This window comes from Cnephaeus nilssonii, assembly GCF_951640355.1.
Source record: "Cnephaeus nilssonii genome assembly, chromosome: 4".
NCBI lineage: Eukaryota > Metazoa > Chordata > Mammalia > Chiroptera > Vespertilionidae > Cnephaeus > Cnephaeus nilssonii.
The window spans coordinates 11,714,994-11,727,303 of NC_137075.1; the positions used below are offsets into that span (position 1 = coordinate 11,714,994).

The window sequence follows — 12,310 nt, forward strand, 5'->3', positions numbered from 1 at the left end:
GACTATTGGTAGACCTTAGTTTGCTTAGAAATAAGGATCATTTTTCACTCTTTTCAGTAAAGGAAATGCTACATATCATTCTGTGATGTTTATATACTCTATGTTTTAAATATCTTTATGTAGTTAAAAACCCAATTCTCCACCTGATATCATGGACCAATAAAAGCTAACAGCACAGACCCAAAAAGAGCTGTCACAGAAACAATGTCATGGACACTGTACTCCATCTGTGAGATATGGGAAGGACATCTTTCTCCAGACATGACAACTGTAACTGCCTAGGTATCTGACCTTAGATCTTCAAAGCAGAACACTTAAAAGTGAGGTTGGTGTATAACTTTTGAGTATAGCCAGAAAAAGCATTTTAGAAGTCAGCATAGAGATTAAATTCAAAATAATAATTTTGAGGAAAAAGTTAACAATGGACTTAATTTGAATTTTGCCATTTGAAAAAGATTCATATTTATTTATATTTAAATGGTTTAAATATTTTAATAGTAAAATTCATTTCTATTACAAAAAGAAGCTTTTCTGATTTTAGTTTTATACTAGATTGTATGCTTTGATTCAGTTTGTTTATTCAGAAGAATAAAGAAAAGCTAGTCTTCAATGAGAGTGTTGACCGAAATAACAAAAATAAAAACAACTAACTTCATTATTTTTCAAAATTCTGTAATGTCTCTCCCTTAGACAAGATTCTGTGTCCTACAGAGAAAGTGTAAACATTTAGGTATCCAAATGATCTAGGATTTATTTTTTAAAATTTAATAAATATGTATGTTCTAGAATAAATTTACTTAAAAATGTACATTTTACATTTCCTTTCAAAGGGATAAAAGTGGATTAAGGAAATCATACTACCAATAAAAAAATCTGCATGGCCCAGGCCAGTGTGGCTCAGTTGGTTGGAGTGTAGTCCTGTGCACCAGAGTTGAGGTTTACCTATGGGAGGCAACCAAACATTGTTTCTCTCTCACATTGATGTTTCTCTATCCTTCTACCTTCCTCTCTCTCTGAAAAAATCTATTAAAAATGTTTAATGTCTATATGTAACAACTCAATGATATAAAATGAGTGATAAATAAAGCCATGTACTGGCTTGATACTAGAATGGAATATAGTTGCTAAGAAGAGGATAGCAGTTATTTTATGGTTAAATAGAGGTCCGGTACACGAATTCGAGCATGGGTGGGGTATGGCTGGTCCACCTGATCAGGGTGGGGGGAGCCGATGGGGGTTGGGACCAATCATGGGGAGGGGCCGCGGGTGGTTGGCCAGCCAGCCCTGCCCCCTGGTCAAACTCCCAGTTGAGGGGACAATTTGCATATTAGTCATTTATTATATAGGACTAGAGGCCCGGTGCACAAAATTCGTGCACGGGGGTGTGTGTCCCTCAGCCCAACCTGCACCCTTTCCAATCTGGGAGCCCTCGAGGGATGTCCAGTACTTCAGAAACTTGGATCAGGCCTAAACAGGCAGTCGGACATCCCTCTCACAATCCAGACTGCTGGCTCCCAACTGCTTGCCTGCCTGCCTTCCTGATTGCCCCTAACTGCTTCTGCCTGCCAGCCTGATAACCCCCTAACCACTCCCCTGCCAGCCTGATTGATGCCTAACTGCTCCCCTGCCAGCCTGTTTGCCCTGAACTGCCCTCCCCTGCCAGCCTGATCACCCCTAACAGCCCTCCCCTGCAGGCCTGGTCACCCCTAACTGCTCTCCCCTGCAGGCCTAGTCCCCCCCAACTGCTATCCCTGCAGGCCTGGGTACCCCAAAACTGCCCTTCCCTGCAGGCCCGGTCACGCCCAACTTCCCTCCTCTGCTGGCCTGGTCACCCCTAACTGTCCTCCCCTGCAGGCTTGATCACCCCCAACTGCCTCCCTTACAGGCCTGGTCCCTCCCAACTGCCCTCCCCTGCTGGCCATCTTGTGGCGGCCATCTTGTGTCCACATGGGGGCAGCCATCTTGTGTGTTAGAGTGACGGTCAATTTGTATATTATTCTTTTATTAGATAGGATGAGATAGGATAGAGGCCTGGTGCATGGGTGGGGGCTGGCTGGTTTGCCCTGAAGGGTATCCCAGATCAGGGTGGGGGTTCCCTTGGGGCGTGGGACAGCCTGGGTGAGGGCCTGTGGTGGTTTGCAGGCTGGCCACGCCCCCCGGTGACCCAAGCGGAGGCCCTGGTATCTGGGATTTATTTATCTTCTGTAATTGAAACTTTGTAGCCTTAATCGGAGGAAAAGGCAGGCCAGGGCAGGTGGAAGGGTTGGCTTCCTCCATTGCCGGGGAAACTCAAGCCTCCTGCTCTCTCCGTGGCCACAGCCATCTTGGTTGGGTTAATTTGTATACTCGCTCCTGATTGGCTGTTGGGCGTGGTTTGTGGGTATAGCGGAGGTACAATCTATTTGCATATTACTCTTTTATTAGATAGGATATCCTTTAACTAACTTAAATTCAGTTGAAAAAAATCAGGGTTATCATTCATTGCTCTTAATCCTGAAATGTTAAAAAGGATCCTATAAGATTCTCTACCATAAGTGAAATTCTCACATAAGAATGTTATTTTGACAAGGCTTTGTTATAAGAAATCTAAGAAAATAGAATAGTAGCATAAGTTTTTTTTCTTCCATGGTTAGAATCTAGTTTTTCAACATGCCTTGCTCAAAGATATTAATTTAGTAGAAATATAAATTTAACTAAAGTAAAAAAAAAAGTTATCAATTCACTTTGAGAAATGTGTTGGTCCTATGCTTTATTTACACAGCAACCATATTGCTTCTACACCCATAGTAACAATAGAGGCCCAGTGCATGAAAATTCATGCACTGGAGCAGGGGCTCCCTCAGCCCAGCCTGCCCCCTCTCACAGTCCGGGAGCCCTCAGGGGTGGGAGGTGACCCGGCGATCAGGGGAAGGCGATGCCCCCATCACACCTCTGCTGCTGCCACTGCTGGCAGCACAAGCCTTGGCCGGCCCTGGTTACCTGCACCTCGGGCTGGCCCTGGGAGGCTGGGGGGATGAGAGGACTGGGCACCATCATCTTGTGGCTGTGGGTGCCACCATCTTTGAGGGTATGACAGTCAATTAGCATATTACCTCCTTATTGGCTGTGGGTGCCACCATCTTTGTGACAGCATGATGGTCAGTTAGCATATTCCCTCTTTATTAGATAGGATATCTTTCCATAGTGTTGGTTCTAGTTACAGTTTTACATTTGTTACTACAATTAACATCTACACTGTAAGTTCAAAAGCAATTATGAAATATCTGTTCTTAATTGCACCATATTATCCTCAGCAGCTAGATGAATGAATCATAAAACAGCAAACAATCTATAAAAATTTGAATTACTAGATAGATGGATTGAAGGACAGATGTTGCAAAACAGAATACTGAGTTCTCTGTCAACGTTTGAATGCTTATAGGATAACAGATGCTATGCTAGCTAGGTACTTGTCACATGTGCTATTCCTGATGTGTGTGTTATTTGGCTCTAGAAAACAGTTAAGAGCATGGTCACAATGAATTAACATCATTTAGACATCTTTGAGCAAGAAAAATTACTCAAACTCTGTCAATTTCAAAAATTATATGTTTGACAACAGAATCACAATCTATTACTTATATTTGACCTTTATCACCCATTATCCAGTTATCACAAAGCTACTATATCCCTGGAGACACTAGAAAAAGCTCTGATAAACAGTGATTTTAGATTTCATCCTTTAAGCTATTTCCACTCCTGTCTAAAGTTAACTAATAATGGAACTGAAAGGACACCAAATAAAGGGATAAGTAAGAACCAAATACAATGAGAACAAAAATATTAAGTTTAAGGCCACTTGAAACATATAAAAATTTAGCCGAATTTGAATTATTTTCTCAGTGCAAATGGGTAAGGCAGGAGAGAGCTATCTGATTTTACCACCAAAATTTGATACTGTGCTATATTATGAATACCCATTCCACTCTTATTGGAGTATATAGACATCTAATCTTAAGAATTTAATATTTTCCACAGAAGTATTGTATCAATAATAAATTTTTAAAAAGTTAATATTAAACTAAGTGGTATTACTATGTGATATACTTTCTTTTCCCTCTATCATTTTATAAGGAAGTAAAAACAAAACAGAAATCAACAGAGTGCTGCATAATTTATGACATTTACTTTAAGTAAGAAGTATCTATGCAACTAATAGATAAATTCAGATTGGTATAATTTTTGTAAGTTAAACTTTCCTCAAGCAATATCTATAATAGGCTATTTAAAAAAATAACTACAGTAGAACTACAAAGAACTGAAATTTTTATACTAGACATGAACTGTATAACTGATTTTTCACATTTTAGTACTATTTTTATCAACATTAAGCATGTAAAATATCTTACATATAAAACCATTTTTTTCATACATTTTATTACAAATGTAAGTCATTGACATATAAACTCAGACATTTGACATTAATTATGTCCTAAATTTTTAAAGTTCTAAAATCTTAATTCAAATATAATAAATTGGTATGCTTTACACACACACACACACACACACACACACACTTTATAATTTAAGTGAAAACTCTTACCATTGATTTTCTTTTGATAGTCACTCCATTTGTTTTTCTTGATAGGGCCTTGCTATGTCAAGCAGACAGTAGACAAATCACAAAATGACATTTGGATGCTCACTTCTTCAGATAGGAGTTTTCGGCCAATTGCCAGTTGAGAATTTAGACTGAAACTAAATTACCCAAGCTTTATTAAATTGTTTCCACATCCACCAACTGATAATGTGCATGACAACTCAAAACAAAGTGAATGATTTTGATTTACCTCTTTTCAAGCAGTAATAATATTATGTTTAAGAAGAAATACTAGGATAAAATAAAACCAAAAACTCTCTAAACTTCGAATATCTACAGAGAACAATTTCAAGTACACTTTGAAGCTTTCAAAAAAAGACTCTATTATTCTGTAACCAAAATTAACACATCATAAAGAAGGTATTTATACAATGATGTATCTATTATCAATTATAGAATCATAAATTTAAATTCTATCAAATATTAACTTAAAACTAACAATAATATTTGAATACACTTTGACAGTATCATCCATATTCATAAAATATTTATTACATCATCAACTACTTATAGTAGCACATACCATTAGAGTTCAAGGTTACACTGAAGAGACATGCCCTGACTGCAAAGATCATTCTTTGTATTGAGACAAAATATATGATTACAGACTTCTAAATATAATGCAAAACAGCTCAGCCCCTTTTCTGCACTAATTTAGGCTCTTTTTCTCTTAATTATTATTTACTAGAGGTCCGGTGCACGAATTCATGCATGGGTGGGGTCTAGCCAGCCAACACCCCAATGGGGGCTGATTGGGGCCAGGCCAGCCACGGTAGAGGGGCAGTGGGCGGTTGGGGGTGCTGATTGGGGACCCCCGTTGGGCCAGTTGGCTGCCTCAGTGCATGTCATAGTGACCGGTCATTCCGCTGTTCTGGTCTCTATATGTATAGATAATCTTTGTAGTCTGTCAACTATATATGACTTTCAGCCATTATTCTTTATGATAGTTGACTTTTACAGTCTCTGTTTTGATGCTTTTAAAATATTACGCACAGAGCCCAAACCGGTTTGGCTCAGTGGATAGAGCGTCGGCCTGCGGACTGAAAGGTCCCTGGTTTGATTCCGGTCATGGGCATGTACCTTGGTTGCGGGCACATCCCCAGTAGGAGGTGTGCAGGAGGCAGCTGGTCGATGTTTCTCTCTCATCGATGTTCCTAGCTCTCTATCCCTCTTCCTTCCTCTCTGTAAAAAAATCAATAAAATATATTTTAAATAAATAAATAAATAAATAAAATATTACGCATAGTAAGTTTTCCCCAAAATGTTAAGATATACCTTGGAGCCTCAATATCATTTCTGCCGATGTAAGTTAGTCCTTTTCAATAATTATGTATCCTTGAAAATTTAAATCTTTGGCAACACAGAAAAAAGTAAAACTAAAATGAAACCTTGAAAGGAAAACATGTCCTTATCTTCCTAAGTTATCAGGTTTACACTGATTAAAAACTTTCTGAATGTCAACTATAATAGCTCCACTATTCAGTGCACATAGTTATATAAGATTCAAATTAAAATGCTAACTATAAGATGTACCCCAAATTTTCATATATTCTGTGTGCCCACTCTCTCATACATACACAGGAGTACTTGTGTATGTGCACATGCACTTCTATCCACATGTGCTTCCATACCCTGACAGACTTTCCCATATTAATAACCTGATATCATGGTATTATATGAAAAATAAGATAAGGTAATAATCAACTTATGATTAAATCAAGAGAAGATGACTTCAGAACAAAGCCTAAAGCTTAACAAAACTACTATGTCTTTGAGTTAATCACACTGACCCCAATAATTTGAATGCAAAACCAGCAATATCAATAATATTTTTAAAGTATTCAGAAACTAAGTGAGTTCCTTCCTGAGTACTATGAGATACAAAGGAAAAGTTAAACACCTTCCTCAAAGAGTTTATAATCTAAAACTTGACATGGAGTATGTATGTGTGTGTGTGTGGGGGGGGGGGTTAGATTTCTCTTGGAAATCTAACCATTCATATGTCTTTATGAGCTATTATTCTCCTCCCCCCGGAAAGTGGGCCTAAGCTGTCAGTCGGACATCCCCCAAGGGCTCCCAGACTGCAAGAGGGTGCAGGCTGGGCTGAGGGACCCTCCCCCGTCACCCCCCCCCCAGTGCACAAATTTCATGCACCGGGCCTCTAGTCCATTTATAAGAGTCTTATAATTTAGTACTAGCCCTCATTTCATAAGTGAGAGAACAGGTCCAGTATTAGGACATTATTTGTCCAAAGTCACACAGCAAGTCAGCATCAAAATCAAGATGCCTTAAGAACAAATACTTTTTGGTGTTGTTAATCCTCACTCAAGGATATGTTTTCCATTAATTTTGAGAAAGAGTGATTGTTTTTTAGAGAGAGTGGAAGGGAGGGAAGAGAGGGGGGAGGAGAGAGAGAGACTGAGAGAGAAACGCTAATGTTAGAGAGATACATCAATTGGTTGCCTCCCGATCCTGCCCTGATATGGGCCGGGGAATGAACCTGCAACCCAGGTATGTTCCCTTGACTGAGAATCAAACCCATGACCCTTTGATGTGCAGGCTGACACTCTAAACATTGAGCCCACCAGCCAGGGCAAGTATAAATTCTTTTTAACTATAATCAAGGAAATAAATAGCTGTATCTCCAAAAGAGATACACTTTTATTAGAAAGACTAGTAGCCCAGCCCTAACCGGTTTGGCTCAGTGGATAGAGCGTCTGCCTGCAGACTAAAGGGTCCCAGGTTCGATTCCGGTCAAGGGCATGTACTTTGGTTGCGGCATATCCCCAGTGGGGGGAGTGCAGGAGGCAGTTGATCCATGTTTCTCTCTCATCGATGTTTCTAACTCTATCCCTCTCCCTTCCTCTCTATAAAAATCAATAAAATATATATATATATATATATATATATATATATATATATATATATATATAAAAGACTAGTAGCCCTGCGCACAAATCTGTGCACCAGTAGCTCTCTGCGGGGCCTGGCCACTCCACGCCCACTGTCCAGAGGCTCTCCGCGGCCCAGAGGCCCATCTGCGGTCGGGCGCGGAACACTTGCCTCATCGCTGGGACGACAACGCAAGCGTTCCATGTCCCGGCCTGGCCCCCGGGGACTGGGGGGCTCTGGTGGGGCTGAGAGGACTGGGCACTGCCATCTTGTGGCTATGGACGCTGCCATCTTTGTGATGGAGTGGTGGTTAATTTGCATATTACCCTTTTATTAGATAAGGATTTCAACCTTGTAACCTCCATGCTAATCTCAAACATTCAGATCGTCAGCCCCAGAAAATGCAAAGAACCAACTCATAAAGTAGGGAAAGAAATGTGTGTGATTACTTTAAACCAGATACCTCCCTCTTTGTAAGTTTTCAGGCAGGCATTAAGTCTTACACCCAGCTCTTCCAGACTAAAAATGTGAGTTTGAAGATTATAAAAAATTTTATCAAAACTTTCTATAAAAAATATCCTAGAATTTTTCATGGCATCACATCTATTTTTCTTTCATTTTCTAGCATCCTATTTTATACATTTTTTCATAGGATTGTCTAGCAATTTAAGCATGCCACATGGATAGTGAAAGAAATGAAATGTTTAATCTTGACTGCTTCCGGTGATATAACTCATCCCAACCATACATAAATAGGCAGCAAGAGAAGTTCAGATAATTTGTAAGTAGAAAATATTAAAAAAATAGTTGAAACACTGTTTATATTTCACTGTAAGGATAAAAGTTGGCCACTAACTTAATTTAGATTTCATTGCCTATTCAGTCATAATTCATAAGCTGTTTCTAATAAAATGTAACACACTTTTTAGTTCTACTGGTCTCAAAAGTCAGAGAACTCATTACCAACACCTAAAATCACTCACCAAAACTCTTTTGAACAGGCAATGATGCTAAACAAATTAGTTCTACCCTACCACCATCACAACCATCACACATTCCCCCAAGAAACTACTGTCTAGTCTATAAGCCAAAAGGCATAAAATATTCATACCATTCATTATTAAAATAGAATAAAATATTTTATCACATAAAAATCAAGATTTATCTTATGCTAGTAAAGCAAAAACTATATGATTAAGGACTATTACTTATATTTCATTTGTTCACAAAAGTAGTATCTCAATATAATATATATGCATATGCATATATACATATGTAGTAAACATTTATGTATGTATATAAATAGATGTGTATGTATGCATTAAGATAAGGGCAGTTGTCTTAAAAATCATATGAGTTTATTAGAAATTATAATAATTTAATGTTTTTCTCAATGTGCTAAGTTTGTGTGTGTGTGCTTACTTTTCACTAAGAATTGTGACTGGCTTCCTGAAAGAAATATAGGGTATATTTAGTTCTAGTTGTTGAGGTACTCTATCCTGAATTAGCATATTGATATGCCAATATATTATTTAAAGACAGTTTATTCATTATCATTCACAGCAATCCTTTAGAAAGTATTGTGAGGTTTTGTTTTTGTTTTTTTAAATATATTTTATTGATTTTTTTACAGAGAGGAAGGGAGAGGGATAGAGAGTTAGAAACATCGATGTTTTGATAGAAACGGGGTCCTGCACACCCCCTACTAGGGATGTGCCTGCAACCAAGGTACATACCCTTGGCCGGAATCGAACCTGAGACCTTTCAGTCTGCAGGCAGATGCTCTATCCACTGAGCCAAACCAGTCAGGGCTGAGTTTTTTTGTTGTTTTGTTTTTAATTGATTTCAGAGAGGAGGGAGAGAGAGAGAGAGAGAGAGAGAGAGAGAGAGAGAGAGAGAGAGAGAGAGAGAGAGAGAGATAGGAAACATCAATGATGAGAGAGAATAATTGATTGGCTGGCTTTGTGGGTTTTTTTCATCAACCAAAGAAATGTGCCTCACCTTTTTCATGGATCTTTACCATGTTTTTAAGGAAGTTATTTTTGGAACAACTTATTTCATTTATGACTCTCTGCCTTAGTTTCTCCACCTGAAAAATGAATATAACAGTATTTACCACATAGGCTTGCTATGAACATTAGCTAAATTAATAGTTGTAAACTTCCTAGAAGAGTGCACAAGGCACATAAAAGCCTTCAAAAGTAGAATATCACGCCCTAGCTGGTTTGGCTTGGTGGATAGAGCGTTGGCCTGTGGACTAAAGGGTCCCAGGTTCAATTTCGGTCAAGGGCACATGCCCGTGTTGCAGGCTCGATCCTCAGTGGGGGCCATGCAGGAGGCAGCCGATCAATGATTCTCTCTCATCATTGATGTTTCTATCTCTCTCTCCCTCTTCCTTCGTCTCTGAAATCAATAAAAACATTTTTTAAAAAAGTAGAATATCACAATCATTATCATCATTACTCCCATTATTACCATCACTATCACCACCACCACCACCAAACGCCTTCATAAGCACGTCAGTGAGGTTTAGTTAGGATGAAGAGTCATAGGCCACACTTCAGAGTTTCTAATTCAATATCACATCAACGTTTTAGCTGCTGTATTAAAGAGAAGGGAAGCTAAGTATGCTTGCTAAAATTCAATCCTATGAATACAGTAACAAGAAGCATAACACTTTAAAGCAGAAAAGGCAATGGTTTTAAATGTCCAATAATTGATTTACTTTCTTCTCCAAAACTCACACAACCCATCCCAAACTCCAATAGTTATTTTCTAATGACCAAACTACGTACTCAAGAGCAGTTAGGAACTCAGAAGTAGGCAGCCCTGGGTTCAATAAACAGTTAAAGAAGTTTACACAGTAATTCCTTCTTTGGGTAGAGAGTACCAAGCAATTATATTAAAAAAATCATGTGAGTAAACCAATTATCCAATATTTTCACACTCACTATATTTGCTACATATGCTCTGCTAAGGAGAAGCTCAAGATATGAAACTATTGGAATCTCATTGGGAAAATAACCTCTCACCGTCTTCCAAGTATCACAGAAGTCTTATTTCAGCTCAATGAGTAGTATGAGTTGGAGCTTAGAGAAGGGATTTAAATTAGGGTTGATAGGCAAGACTTCAAGAAGGAAAAGATCTTTGCTAGACCTTATAGTAACTAATAACTAAGATTTTTTATAGGTAAAAAGAAACTGCATTTCAGGTCAAAGACAATGGTGTAAAAAGAAAGCAGAAACCTGGAGCACTACAGGCATTTCAGGATAGTGCAATACACTGCACAGTACATATTACGCATCCTGGAAAGATGATTTTCTCCCTCTACCTCTACCAATCACTTCTACCTCTACCTCTACCAATCACCTCCACCTCCACCTCTTCTCAAAAATCTGATCAGTCCGCAGAAAGGATGTTTTGGCAATGGTATGCATAATGTGGTATGTTATGACAGTCTGATTCTACACAGGGACAAGAATTTAAAGAATTATTTTAATCAACTGGCTGTGAGGAACAAAATAGATATTAAATGATTTAACTGTTAAGCCTGTTTTTTTTCTGGCAACTTTTTATTCTTCCCTGTTAATTCAGGATGAAGGAGATGGTAGACAATAGAAGCTGTCAAAGGTGAGTTTGAGTGGGGTCTTAGAGATCTTAGAGTAGATGAGGAGAAGTAAACCTGCAATAGCAAAGATAGGGAGCAACTGAGCAAAGACTTGGCAGTAGGGAAACATCTTCAGGTCAATTAACTCTCCTTTGCTGGAGCCAAACAGCTCACAACTTTTTCTTTATGATACATCAAAAGACCTTAAAGGCGTTACTGAGGAAGAAAGAAAAGGCAAAACAGTTTAAAACATGGAATGCCTCTTACTGGATTATAATCTACAGTTTAACAATTATGTTCCCTGTATTTAGTAGGAAATACAAATGTATTTTAATACAGTTTACAATGCAAAATATTCACAATTTCAGCTTGTCCAATAACACAGACAACAATAAAGCGTTACTATATCCAATACAAATAAAAATGTCAAGTTCTTGTGAATAAATCTCAATAACAAGCAAAGCTCCTTTATTTCCTTTGGGAATGAGAATCCTTGCTTTGTTAGAGTGAACTTACCTTTAAGTTTAATATCATTATTCTTAAACATAAGACAATTTTAAATTGTATCTTTTATTCTAATTCATACCCTGCCTCCATTCCACCTCCACACCCCTCTGGCCTTTTTGGAAAGTTTTTTAATAGGCAATTTTTGTAGAACTCCATTATACTATGTGTGTTAACCTTCTCAATCAAATAATTCATATTACTGTGAGACAGCACCTTAAAGGCACAGGCTATGCTGTTTTGTTTTTCCCCTCTGGTATCATTAAAACCTAATAGCACTATATGTGTATTTGGTGTACTTATTAAATAAAATATATTATATCATCTGACCTGCAAATGGATAACATTAAAGTTAAGAACAATTATAAAATTTCATAACAAGAAATACATGATTCACTTGTGTGTCTGTGCAGTATTGTTTCAGGTTACTACTAGTAAAGCTCACTGCAATAGGGAGCATAACTGCTATGTCACTAGTAAATGCAAAATGGCATAGGGAACTCTAGGTTTTTTAAGATTGTATACATGGGTATAGAAGTTAACATTTACCTTTGCAATAAAAAATAGCACTTACTAGCTTATAAACTCCTTGGAGATTATTAATAAAATATTTCAACACAATTTAGTCTTATTGGCTGAAAAAAATATTTTTTCACATTTTATTAAAA

At 38.0% G+C, this 12,310-nt stretch overlaps 1 protein-coding gene across 14 annotated transcripts in view; it reads right to left on the reverse strand.

Annotated features, from left to right (window-relative positions):
• Nucleotides 1–12,310, reverse strand: part of ZEB1 (zinc finger E-box binding homeobox 1) — a 298,551-nt gene that overhangs the window by 229,128 nt on the left and 57,113 nt on the right. For 2 of the 14 annotated variants that reach the window (XM_079768591.1, XM_079768579.1), the window contains exon 2: nt 4,583–4,737. The exons of 9 other annotated variants lie outside the window; for them this stretch is intronic. The gene's annotated coding sequence lies outside the window, so the exon portion shown is untranslated. Of the gene's footprint in view, nt 1–4,582; nt 4,989–5,719; nt 5,867–9,532; nt 9,621–12,310 lie in introns of those variants that run through there. 3 more of the 14 variants (XM_079768590.1, XM_079768578.1, XM_079768581.1) reach the window with 3 other exon arrangements.